Source organism: Vipera ursinii (genome assembly GCF_947247035.1).
Source record: "Vipera ursinii genome assembly, chromosome: 5".
NCBI classification, from domain to species: domain Eukaryota; kingdom Metazoa; phylum Chordata; class Lepidosauria; order Squamata; family Viperidae; genus Vipera; species Vipera ursinii.
Window position 1 is genome coordinate 63,600,120 of NC_139518.1, and position 13,112 is coordinate 63,613,231.

General features: G+C 39.8%; 1 protein-coding gene across 1 annotated transcript in view; it reads left to right on the plus strand.

The window, feature by feature from the left end:
* The first annotated feature begins 114 nt into the window (after positions 1-114).
* Positions 115-13,112, plus strand: part of PTPRE (protein tyrosine phosphatase receptor type E) — a 120,966-nt gene continuing 107,968 nt past the window's right edge. The window contains exon 1 of the mRNA XM_083364105.1: positions 115-149. The gene's annotated coding sequence lies outside the window, so the exon portion shown is untranslated. The remainder of the gene's footprint in view (positions 150-13,112) is intronic.

Sequence of the window (13,112 nt, forward strand, 5' to 3'; positions counted from 1 at the left end):
TTCCTGCAGCTGAGCCGGGTAGGGTGAATGCCAGGGCGTCCCCTGCTTGTTGCCGCCGCCTCAGCCTCAGTTCGCAACCGGCGGGGTGAGGAGGGTATGAGGAGGAGCCGGCGTGCCTCGAGGAGCCGAGCTGGGCGAGTCCCTGGAAGGTAAGCGAAGCGAGCAGGCGGCGGGACACGAGGCCGGGTGGCCAAGCAGGGCTAAGGGGTTCAGACTGGCCGCCGCCTAAGCTCTCCCCCCGCCGGGAGTCAGGCCAGCTCGGGCTGTTTTTCCTCAGCGCAGGCGGCGGCGGCGTAACCGGGGCACAGAGCAGGCAGCGCGGCTGCTTTCTCCCACTCAGCCCGGTGTCGCGCCCGGCCACGGACCGAATCGACCCCTCCTTCCCTTCGCCGCAAAGAGGCTCCGGCTGCCTTGGGGCAAAGCGTGCCCCGGCAGAGAGGCTGCCGAGGAGGGGAGAGAGAGGCTGGGTGCCCGTGTGCCCACCTTGCCTCCGCTTGCTTGGCTGCCCGCCCGTTGGAGGTGGGAGTGCGAGGAACGGAAATGGCATTTCCCTTGGCAAAGAAAGCGCCATGAAGGAGGGAAGCCAAAAGCAGTTCCCGGGCAGGTGGCGGGCGGGAAGGGAGGAGAGTCGTCCGGTGCATTCGAATGAAACGCGGTGGGGTGGGGTGGGGTGGGAAGAGGCTTGCCATGGTAAATGGAAAGGTCTTTACTTGAACAAAAATGAAGTTTAGGGATTTCAACGGGGTCACATCACATCCCTTTTATGGCAGGGGTCTTCAAACTTGGCCCTTTTATGACTTGTGGACTTCGACTCCCAGAATTCCTCAGCCAGCATGGCTGGCTGAGGAATTCTGGGAATCGAAGTCCACAAATCATAAAAGGACCACGTTTGAAGACCCCTGCCTTATGGGTTCCTCCTGCCTTATACCTCAGTCAGGAGAAGAGGAATTAAAAGCCAATTCGCCTTTAAACTACAGTGAGGGGGGTAACCTTTGGTATCAAAGCTAGCATTTTGTTTAGCCATTCTGAGCGCTTAGGGTATTTGCATGTAGCCATGGAACTATTGGTCAATAATTGTTTTCTGAGCGTTAGAACAATTAATCAGTGGAACGACTTGCCTCCAGAAGTTGTGGGTGCTCCAGCACTGGAAGGTTTTTAAGAAGAGACGAGACAACCATTTGTCTGAAATGGTATAGGGCAGGGGTCTTCAAACTTGACCCTTTTATGACTTGTGGACTTCAACTCCCAGAATTCCTCAGCCAGCTTGCCTGGCTGAGGAATTCTGGGAGTTGAAGTCCACAAGTCATAAAAGGGCTATGTTTGAAGACCCCTGGTATAGGGTCTCCTGCCTGAGCAGGGGGTTGGACTAGATGACTTCCAAGGTCCCTTCCAACTCTGTTATTCTGTTCTGTTATTAGAATGCTACTTAAAGGGCAGGAAAAAAATGTTCTCACAGCAACCTTCTAAGGTAGTTCACTCCATCCACTCAGTGGGGAGAAATAATGGGCAGTGGTGTGAAATTGGAATGGAGGCATTTACACAACCTTCCTATGCACACTTACTTCCTCAGAAGTACATACGTATTCAGTAGTGAAGTTTCCCTTTTAAGTGACTTTAAGATGGTGCATCCATAAATGTTGGGCTGGGGAACTTAGCAGTCTAATGCTTTCAGTTTCTGCGTCTGAGGTTTTGAGGTGTGAATGCTGGTTCCAGTGAGACACATTCTATACAGTGCTATGCTTACATGCTAATTCTCACTAGATTAATTACTGTATTACTTTGAAATTCTCTGAGATTAACTACCATATTTACTATGAGATGGCCAGGTTAACAGTGGCACCCCATTTGATTAATAGCATCTCTTTTCATTTTGGCTAAATAAGGGAGGTTTGGGGGAAGTTAACAAAGATACATTTCTAGTATGGCTTTTGGCCGAGTTGGAGTTTTTAATTGTTATTCATCTCTTACATCCTAGGAAGGTATTTTTTTTAATATAAAATTTATTTTTGTTTTTAGTTTAGCCTATGGTAAGCACCTATTTGATATGCTTTGGTTGCATTTCTTTTCTTGTGTATTGAACGTAATGTGTGAAAAATCTTTATATTGATTTGTGGAATTTATTTTCTCAGTGCTTTTCTCTGGAATGGAGAAGTCTGGGTGTAGATGAGTAATGACAGAGATTCAGTACTGTGCTATTGTTCTGCTAGATCTTGGGTCTCCTGGATAGAGAATCATTTAGATGGTTACAGGTTAATTTAATTGCCACTTTCTAGTATATTCTGTGTTATAATAAATAATATATCTCACAATACATTTTGGATGTACATTACCACATATCATCAAAAAATACTGAAATAAATTGAAGATGATTTGACCTTATAGACCAAACCTGTTTATTTGTGATTATTAAATCTTGGTGTTTCTATATAGCATTATACTATGCAAGGTATTTATTCAGCCTTGAAGAATCCTTATAAGTCTATGTTTCATATTTTATTTTAATATTGCCCCTCCCCAAATGCTTAACAAGCTGGTATGCATTTTATAATTATTTATTATTTATTTATTAATTTAATTTATATACCGCCCTTCTCTCAAGAGACTCAGGGCGGTTAACGGCAATACATAAAAATCAGATACAAAAATTAAAATAAATAAATAAATAAATAAATAATTACCTCTTTGAAGGGTTAAAACAGTGCAACAACAATGTCATTAATATGATCGTTTTAGCAGTTGCTGTTAAAAATCAGCAATTTTTTAGGAGGGAAAGAGAAAGGGAGCAACATGTAGTATTCAAGTTGCCTATTCTTGATTTAAGACTTGATAATCATACATTTGAAAAAGTACCTTTATCTGATTACTACAACTAACTTGTAAGTGCAGGAATACACATTAAAGATTGTCAAACTCAGTTTCTGTCTGAACCCTGTTTAACTCACAATTTCTTTAGATAATTGTTTTTCCTCTTTATTGTTATTATAGTTAGGGTTTTTTTTCTATGTGGCTGTCTTGAAAAACACTTTTACATTCTTCTTGGTCTTTTCAAGGCTAAATATATTGAGCTCCTTCAATCATAATTTCCAGTTTGCAAATGAAGAACTAAAGATTAAAGTAAATGTTTATGCCTGAAGCTGGTCATACCCACTCAGGTTTGTGATCTTCAGAGCTATAGGCTTCTAAGACAGAATCTATACAAAAGTTTGGGAATGCCAATAATAAACCTTTTTAAAAAATACTCTGTGCTATTTTCCACAGAATCAATGGTAAAAGTTACTTACTATTAAATTTATATGCTGCCCACCTCACTCTGAAAAGCCACTCTTGTCTCTTGGCATGGTTTTGTAGACTGCAGTATTGGAAGAAGTGAGTTATGTGGAATAGGACTAGACATAAGCCCTATGTGGTGATGTTGGAGATATATTTTGTAAGGTGAAAGATTTATATAAACTGAAGAGAAACCAGAGTATTTAGTAAATGTCAGATGGTGTTAGAGATTGGCTTTGGAAATAGCCATGTATTTTTGTGATATTTGATAGTGGTCTGGGTTTTAGTTCTGTCCTTTTGTAATAAATTATAGAACATAGAAAATTGACTTCAGGATTACAACTCTATGGGGAATGTAAACTGAATTATAGATATGACTGCCAACCTATGTGGCAAGTTTATCAGCCAGTGTGTTCATATAGCACTGTTATGAATTCCTGTTGAAAATCAGGAGTGATACCTTTCATCTGTGTCCTAGGGCTGCTTAAATCTTTCAGTATAGAGCAATCTACTACTATCTGTTTGGAGCAATCTGTTATAGTGTTACTTAATGAGTTGTTCTTGTGATTTATGAGAATTTTATGTTTCCAATACTTTTCAAAGCTACCTATTATCTGGATAGGAGTTGTCCCAGAATTTGAAAGTTGGTAGCTAATTTTGATAGATGCATGGTATGAATTTGTAATTAAAAGTGGGAGCAGTAATTAGTGAGAAATCTATATTTTATGATTTTTATGATATGTTTGGGTTTCTATGCTTTGTTTTATGCTGATTGTTGTGAGCCCCTGACTTCAGGATTTTGATAACAAACAAGTAAATAAATAAAAGAATAAATTTAAAGTAGCATTTTATCTTTATATTCATAAATTTCAAGTATGCTGTCCAGTTAAGAAGTAATTTATATATCTGTGTTTATTTTACAATTACATCTTGTAAAGCAAAGTTAAGATTATTGTGTGTGTCACTGAAAGCAGAAATTGTTCATTTTTGCATTTCATCAATTCCTGGTATTTAAACTCCCTTAGTACTGCACTAAATAAACTTACCCTGTTGAGTAGCATATGATACTTAGGGGCATTAATGTGACAAATGAATTTAATTAAATCTAGTGGCATCCTTGCCGCATATGTCTAATATGAATACTTATTTTTATACTAGCATTACAGGTGTTTTCTTGGTTGGAAAACAATGAGACACATTAATATTTACCAGTGCAACATTATAGTTTCATTTTGTTTATGGATGAAATAATGGCAAGATTATAACTGACGCATATTTTTAAAAAATATTCTGTATCTTTACTATACAAGCCATAGTGAACTATAGTGTAATAATAAAGATTATAATGAAGCAAAAAGGGTGGCTTGAAGAAACTTGGTAAGAGAAAAATGCTTATAATCTCAGTGTATATCTAGCCAATTCTGTTTTATATAATTTCTTGAATTTGTAAATAAAACTCACTTTCTCTGTTTTAGCTTAGTCTTTAAGTAGAGATGCATCCATTAAATATTTAATTCTAAGAGCTTTGGAGTACCTGGGCAAAAATGAATAGTCAAATTTGATGAAGTAACAAAACATTTCTTTTCTGAAAGAAGTTCTTGATGATGATGATGATGTTGGAAGGGACCTTGGAGGTCATCTAGTCCAACCCCCTGCTCAGGCAGGAAACCCTATTCCATTTCAGACAAATGGCTGTCCAGTCTCTTCGTAAAAACTTCCAGTGTTGGAGCATTCACCACCTCTGGAGGCAGGTTGTTCCACTGGTTAATTGTTCTAACTGTCAGGAAGTTTCTCCTTAGTTCTAGGTTGCTTCTCTCCTTGATTAGTTTCCATCCGTTGCTTCTTTTTCCTGCCTTCAGGTGCTTTGGAGAACTGCTTGACTCCCTCTTCTTTGTGGCAGCCCCTGAGATATTGGAACACTGCTATCATGTCACCCCTTGTTCTTCTCTTCATTAAACTACACATACCCAATTCCAGCAACCGTTCCTTATATGTTTTAGCCTCCAGTCCCCTAATCATCTTTGTTGTTCTTCTCTGTACTCTTTCCAGAGTCTCAACAACTTTTTTACATCGTGGTGACCAAAACTGGATGCAGTTTTCCAGGTGTGGCCTTAACAAGGCATTGTAAAGTGGTATTAATACTTCACGTGATCTTGATTCTATCCCTGTTAATGCAGCCTAGCACTTCTTTAAGAAAAGCCCAAACTTTTTCATTGGTTCTTTGCTGAACTTGAAATTCTCATGATTCATAGGAATTAAAACGAAGGGGATGGAGATGGGAAGATCACTGCAAAATAATAAGAGAACTACACATTACTGTTCTGAAACCTTGTTTAAATTTGCATTGATTTCTGTCCTGTTCTTGGCATTTAAGTGTTATTAGTGCCAAATAAACAGGTGGCTGAGAAGGGTAAAAAAGAGGACCATGCATGCATCCCTATCCTTGTTGAGGTCTACTGTTCTGATTGCTTGAGCATAAATTCATTTCTCCATATGATCTAAAAGTCAAATCACAGTTTGCATGGAGAACGAATGAATATATAATTCACTTTCAGGCTTCAGCTAAATATATGCAGGTTAGGAAAGAACTGCAGGATTAGTCCCATAATCCCTTAGTCAAGGGATTATTTAGATGAACACCTAAATAGAATCATCCAGTTTCCTATAATATTAGGTGTTTCACTAAATAATGCAAGTGTCCACCAGTATATTCCCCAAGTGTTAGGCAAGTATGTGTCGATAAATTACAGTAGCTGGGCATGCATTTATGCTGTTCTCTGGACTTCACACATTGTGATAATCTGAAGACTTGTTGAAATTGCAAGTCTTTCATCTAGTATTAAGTCACAAACAATGGTTTCTAACATGCAAAGTTTGGATCCACAAACATTGTTAAATAAAAGCTAAAGATCCCTGGTTTGGATTAGCACAGAATGGGAATAATTTAGCATTATATGTAAGCAATCATGGTCCTTTGAATGGCCTTTTATAATTTTAAATAAATGTATAGTCTTCTATAGGTAGTTCTTGACTTATGACTGGTTGCTTAGCGACTGCTTAAGTTTATGACCAGCCATCTACCGTAAAAGGAACTTATGATCCTATTTCAAAGTTCTGACATTGCTATCTCCCCAGTCACTTGACCAAATTTTTGGCACTCAGCAACTGGCCTCCCTTTATGGCTGTTTGCAGCACCCTGCAATCACATGAACATGATTTACAGTGGTTTGCATTTATTTCTGGTTTTGCACAAAAACTGCCCCATACAACAATGGGTCGGCTTAACAGCTGTGGCGTTTACTTAAAGGTTGTAAAATCAGATCTGGTCACATGGTGACCCACTTTACAATCATATCAAGTTATGACTATAATTGCCAGGCTCACATACTGTTGTAAATCGAGGACTGCCTATACTGTGCGTGTTTGATCAGAAATGAGTTCCATTGAACTGGTTTTCTTAAATGTAGCTAAGGATGGATTTGAACACAACCTTGATTTTCAGGTGTAATGTGGGGAAGGAGTCAGAGCGTGGACACATTAATGCCAAAGGAATAAGATATTCTGTCCTATATATTTATACTATTTTGAATTCTGTATACTTGTTTTCATCTGATGGTTGCAACAGTGAGGATGTAGTAATAATTTTTGAATTTGGATATTGACTATAATCCTTGGTGCATAATATATATGTTATGCTATAATAACCAGTAGAGCTACTTTATGAGCTGTTCTGAATACTGAATGTCATATACCTACGTTCTCAGGTTAACTATTATGGAAATCTTTCATTCTGTATTTATCAGAAGAAGAGAAATGCTTGGGGTTCTGCAGCAAATAAGCCAATACTTCACAGTTATCACAATATCATTGTGATTTTAAAGGAATCTGCCAAGTGTGCAATATTGCTTCTTTTCCTGTTTCGAAAGAGGACTCAATTAGCCAGCTTGTGATTATAGGAGGAATAAAACAAGTTTATTATAACATTGGGTTCATTTTGGGAACAGATGTATTCTTGCATAGTGGTTGCTATCATAAAAAGACATGCTGTTAAAAATGGGAAGATTAGAAAATCTAGGGTGTAAATTTTATCAGTTTGAATGTATAAGATCATAATGACTGAAATCTGATAAAAAATATTTGAATTCAAGTGGGATAAAAGCAGATATTATTTTGGTCAGATAAGTGGTTTCAGCTTATAAATGATAAGAAATTTCAAATATAAACGTCACTATCTTAAAGCATTTAAATATAGTTTGACAATTTTTTGAGTGGTATACAGATGTGGATGCTCACACATAATGACAGCAATAGAGGGGAGGCAAGCACAAAATTTCTATTACTCATACAGCCAAAAAAGGTAATACAATCCTTGGTTGTATAAACAGAGGCATAGAATCAAAATCATGTGAAGTATCAGTACTGCTTTATAAAGCCTTAGTAAGGTCACAAAATTGGAATACTGCATCCAGTTTTGGTTATCACATTACAAAAAAGATGTTGAGACTTTGGAAAAAGTGCAAAGAAGAGCAACAAAGATGATTAAAGGCCTGGAGACTAAAACATATGGAGACAGGTTGCAAGATTTTTGGTTTGGCTAGTCTAGAGAAAAGAAGGACTGGGGAGGACATGATAGCAGTATTCCAGTTGCCACAAAGAGGAGGGGGTCACCTTATTTCCCAAAGTATCAGAAGGCAAGACAAGAAACAGTGTATGGAAACTAAAGGGAAGAAGCAACCTGGAATTAAGGAGAAACTTCCTAACAGTGAGAACAATTAACCATTGGAACAGTTTGCTGTCAGAAGCTGTGGGTGCTTCATCACTGGAGATTTTTAAGAACAAACCGGACAGTAATTTGTCTGAAATGGCATCGGTCTCCTGCTTGAGTAGGGGGTTGGACTAGAAGACCTCCAAGGCCCCCCTTCCAGCTCTATTCTGATTGACCTCATAAGGTAAATTCCCCAGTTAAAGAAAAACAGTTTGCAAGAAAGTGAAGATGAAAGTCTGTTGTATATTGTTCTTCCTACCTCTGGATGTGCTTTTTTTTAGCATGCTAATGATGAGTTTTTAACCTCCAGACCTTAGCCCAGACATTCTTAACCACAGCTTAAGCAAAATGGCATGTTACCTTTGCTTGTTCCAGTGATGGGCCCATTTGCAAAATTCTTCAGTATAATTTTAATTTTAATTTAATTTTAATTCCATTTATATCCCACCCTTCTCCGAAGACTCAGGGCGGCTTACAAGCTTAGCAGTAGCCTTCATTCTATGTATATGCCTGCTTATTAGGGCTTTCACACACCCCTCCAGCGGCATTATTACAAAGTCAGCTTAATTGCCCCCAACAATCTGGGTATAGTTGCCATCTGCCAGCTAAACTAATACTTCCTATAACTGAAGCATTTATGGTAAGCCTGTTTAGCTTGTTCTGAGAAGTGTAAAAATAGGTATTAAATAACTGTCATCTTAACAATGGCTATATAAACCAAAAATATAGACAAAGTAATTAAAATAAAGTAGCTCTGACTAAAGCAAATTCATGACTTACTAAAGTTCTTAATATTGTTAGCAGGTTAATAGACTAGGCCACAGGTGTCAAACTTGCCGCATCACGTGACGTGTCACACTGTATCGTGATTTTTTTTTCACATTGCCGGAGCTAGAGTGGGCGCGGCCTCTGCATGATGCAACCGGCTCAGAGGCCAGCAGTTTGACACCCATGGCTTAGGGCAGACATGTCAAACACAAGGCCCAGGGGCCGGATGCGGCCTGCGAAGTGGTTTCATGTGGCCCACAAAGCCATCGTGGAAACAATGAGGGAACAGCCCCCACTGCCTTGGCCCTGGCCCAGAGACCCTCCTTCTGCCAGAGACCCTCAGATCTGTCCCACTCCTGCCCAGGCCCCCATAGGCACCCTTGATGTGAACGATGTAGAGCTGGCCACGCCCACCCAATAGGCCGTACGCACTCTAGCCACACCCACCCAGTAGGCCACACCCACCCTGGCCATACCCACCCAGCCCCTTGAGGGCAACCGCAATGCTGATGCGGCCCTCAATGAAATTGAGTTTGACACCCCTGGCTTAGGGGCTCTCTTAATTACAGCCTATGGATTCCTTGGTGCTCTCTGAGCTTGTTTGTTTTCTTGCAGATGTTTTGTTACTTGATTAGGTAGCATCTTCAATTCATTCAGAGCAGTGCAATACTAGCCTAGTCTGGCTCTTATTCTTACCACTCTCTTTCTGATGGTGGAAGTATACCTAACCATGGATTCTGCAACTCCCCCATCTGTAATTCCCAAATTTCTCTTTGTAATGCCATCCTCCTTATGGAATAAAATCTAGAGGTGATATTGCCATCCTTTGAGTTCAATTTCCCAATCGTCGCACCCCGTCAACATGATTCTCCTTTCTACCCCTCTAGATTTGTTTTTTAAGGGAGGGAAACACTGAACATAGGTCAAAATAAAGCATTGGGATGTAATCACTCATCACTTAGAATATTTTATAATAGCTCCAAAGCTCAAGTGGGTCAACAAGGAAATAAAATAGTTTCTAGAGATGTAGACTGGTACTTTGTTTTGCAGCGGGTCAACCTAGCTGATTAAAACAACAATAATAACATAAACCTTAAAATTAAGAGGGGTGGGGATCTGTAGGATATAAGAACTTTATGAACACCACATTGTCAACTCCAGTGGGCTGAATATAAAAAATGTGCCTAATACCAGTGGTAATAAAAGAGACATATCTAATGGATTCCAGTAGGAGGTACTCAGTGCACTAAGCATGAATAATGAGGACAGTTAACACATGCTGTACACATGTAACAATATGCTGCCTACAGCTGGAAGATATAGTACAGACATAATAATAGTGAACCAAACATGATCTTGCATTGAATTGCATTTGTTAAAATATACAAACACTATTTCTTTGCTTGAATGGCAATAGGTAGGCATCAGGAAACCTTTTTTTCTGCTGTAATTTTGAAAGAAACTGCCTACCTATTATCCCAAATGGACATTGGCTTATGGAGGAAAACTAATGAAATTTTTAAAAACTCTATCATCTTCAGATATACTTATTTTAGAACTAAGGAATGAATAGGCTACAATCCCTTTTGATCTAAGCACTGAAACCCAAATTATTTTTAAGGTAAAGGTTTCCGACTCTAGGGGCCGGTGCTCATCTCCGTTTCAAAGCCGAAGAGCCAGCGCTTGTCCAAGGACGTCTCCATGGTCATGTGGCTGGCATGACTAGATGCCAAAGGCGCACGGAACGCTGTTACCTTCCCATCGGAGTGGTCCCTATTTTTCTACTTGCATTTTTACGTGCTTTCAAACTGCTAGGTTGGCAGAAGCTGGGACGAGTAACAGGCGCTCACTGTTACGCGGCACTCGGGATTCAACCCGCCAAACTGCCAACCTTCTGATCGACAAGCTCAGTGTCCTAACCCACTGAGCCACCGTGTCCCTCTTAAATTATTTTTTACCTATCCCCAAATATATGCTAACACTTTTAAAAAGCATCCATGTTAAAAGCAGAGGAATGTATGAATTTACTGTACTCAGAAATGCCTCTTGCTTATTCTCCAAAAAAAAGTCTGTGTAGGATTGCAGTCTAAATGTCACATCTGGTTTAATCCTGATGGGTGTTACTTAATAGAATGTGTTTGAAAAATAAATAGTTGCCCCCTGCGAATATTTGATTACATGGCTCTTATATTCATTGCCCCCAGGGGTTACATATTGATACAAGGCAGCTTGCTTACAGATTCTTATACAGAGTATAAAATATGTCCTGTGGGGAATATGGCTTTTTGCATCTGCCTGTATCTTGTTTCTGTGGTACACAAAGGGCCTTTTGAGGATCATTTGTAGCTAAATGTGAAAGATTTCGTTTGTGGTGAACAAACCATTGTTCTTTGGGCACAGTTCTCCTATTGATTTCAAAAATCACTTCTGCAAGTCTAGATTAAAGTTAGCTGCCTTTTTATGTCTCATAAATGAAATATACTATTTTAAATCACTGTGTTTTATTTTCTGTTTATAATAAAGGTGTTTATTTCCCCAAGGCCAGTGTTATTGTGCTAATTGTATTTTCTTTTAATGCCTATATTATATAAACTGATTTCTTTTACAGAACCAGTTTTCTTACTATTATTTCTATAAAATATAAACTTGGTTGATTTACAGAGGTTTTGCACTGATTATCCCATATATTTTATGGTTATTATAATTTCTAATTATGCTACGTTTATAAAGGAAAAGAAACCACACTCTTATTTGTTAAAAAACCCCTAATTTCTAGGTTAGACATTAGTATCTTTAAAAAGATATCCTCTTCAGTTTAATGAAACATGTAGCCATACATTCAACATATTACATGTAGTCAGGGTATGCCCAAACATCAGACTCCTGTAGAGAATTTAATTCAGTTGTAGAACACAGTGCTCATATAGTATTGTATATATTCCAGTATATAGCATTTAAGACCTGGTGTTTTTTTGTTTTTGTTTTTTTTGTGGGCTGCATGTGAAAGTTATAGTCTCAGGTTTTCTTTTGGCTTAGTTTTAATATAGGCTGTCAGCATTATCATGTAGACCAGGGCTTTTCAACCAGTGGTACGGGTACCACCTGCGGTACATTGGCACCTGGCAGGTGGTACGCGATCATCCTAGAAAAGTGGTAGCAGGGGAGGGGAATGAGCTGAACCGGTGGCAGCACCGCACAAGCCTGAGCGAGAGATGACTGGAGCTGCAGGGCTGTCAGGGCTCAGCGAAAGCGCCAAGATCAGCGCTTCCTCGGGGATGTCAGGGCTCAGCGGAAGTGCCAGGATCAGCGCCAGGCTCCAGCTGGAGCTCGGTGCTGTTCCTGGCGCTTCTGAGCCCAGAAGAAGTGCCGATCAGCTGGAATGTTGCAGCATCTCCAGGGTCTTGTGGTTTATATTCAGATGCTTGGCAACTGATTCATATTTATGACGGTCACAGTGTCCCAGGGTCATGTGAAGTGACCAAAAGCTGCTGCAACCCAGCAGATGGAGGGAATAAAAACCAAACACCCCCAACCCCACCCCCACTGCCAATCCTCAACAGAAATGCTCACAAAAATGAAAACCTCGGACAGGAGGAAGAGCGCTGCCGGGTAGGCAGGCAGGTGTCTTACTCGGCTGTGGCTTGGGGGGGCACTTTTTCCAGTGCCATTGTAACTTCGAACAGTCACTAAGCAAACTGTTGTAAGTCAAGGAGTACCTGTACTTCATCACTTTTTTCCTTTTTTGGTCATCAAGTTTTTGACACCTTGCTAGGCGACTGGTGGTACTCGGATGTTGCCATATCCTAAAAGTGGTACAATGGGTGAAAAGGTTGAAAAGCCCTGATGTAGACCACACAAGAAACATGATCTGTTGAGGTAATCCATTTTATTATATGACTATATTAATATAATATTGAAAGTCTGGAAGTGCAGCTCTCCCCCATCTCCTTTACTGGCCTACCCACTATCTAGTTACGACTTTCTTATCTGACTATTTCCTAGGCCATGTTTCTGAGTCCTCTCTTCCAAGGCCGTTCCCATTACAGTAACTGTTTGATGTTATGATGGTACTGAACAAATGGTGGTTACAATTGATTCTTGGGAGTTCCAACTGTACCATCACCCCTGTGGCCATCTGATCACAATCTGGGTACTTGACAATTGACTCGCACTTATGACTGGTTGCAATGCCCAAGAATCATGTGATCATTATTTCTGATCTTCTCTGTCAGCTTCCCCAGAAAGTCAATGGTGAACTGACAGGAAAGGTTGCATCTGTGCACCTTCTCTTAGTTCCTCTGTGCTTGTGCAT